The following is a 675-nucleotide window of genomic DNA, read 5'->3' on the forward strand; positions in this document are numbered from 1 at the left end:
CCGAGTGGGAGGTTTGCTCTCCACTCGGTAGGATTTTTTCAAACTTAGGCGAGTACTGGACTGCAGCTAACCCCCCGAGTGGGAGGTTTGCTCTCCACTCGGTAGGATTTCTTCAAACTTAGGCGAGTACTGTACTGCAGCTAAGCCTCCGAGTGGGAGGTTTGCTCTCCACTCGGTAGGATTTTTTCAAACTTAGGCGAGTACTGGACTGCAGCTAAGCCCTCAAGTGGGAGGTTTGCTCTCCACTCGGTAGAATTTTTTCAAACTTAGGCAAGTACTGGACTGCAGCTAAGCCCCCGAGTGGGAGGCTGACTCATCACTCGGTAGGATTTCTTGAACTTAGGCGAAACAGATTCGCAGCTAAGTCACCCACTGGGGGATTTTGGTTACAAGTATAAGCAACAACAGTTATTTCAGAAAAAACTGTTAAAATCTGTGTGGTGATGAGGTGACCAACCGATGGCGATGCGCAGGTCGGCCGAGTGGTGATGAGGTGACCAACCGACGGCGACGCGGGTGGCGGCCGAGTGGTGATGAGGTGACCAACCGACGGCGACGCGGGTGGCGGCCAAGTGGTGATGAGGTGACCAACCGATGGCGATGCGCGGGGCGGCCGAGTGCTGATGAGGTGACCAACTGAGTGGCGACGCGCGGGGCGGCCGAGTGGTGATGAGG

This window comes from Triticum dicoccoides, chromosome 4A (genome assembly GCF_002162155.2).
Source record: "Triticum dicoccoides isolate Atlit2015 ecotype Zavitan chromosome 4A, WEW_v2.0, whole genome shotgun sequence".
Classification (NCBI taxonomy): Eukaryota; Viridiplantae; Streptophyta; class Magnoliopsida; order Poales; family Poaceae; genus Triticum; species Triticum dicoccoides.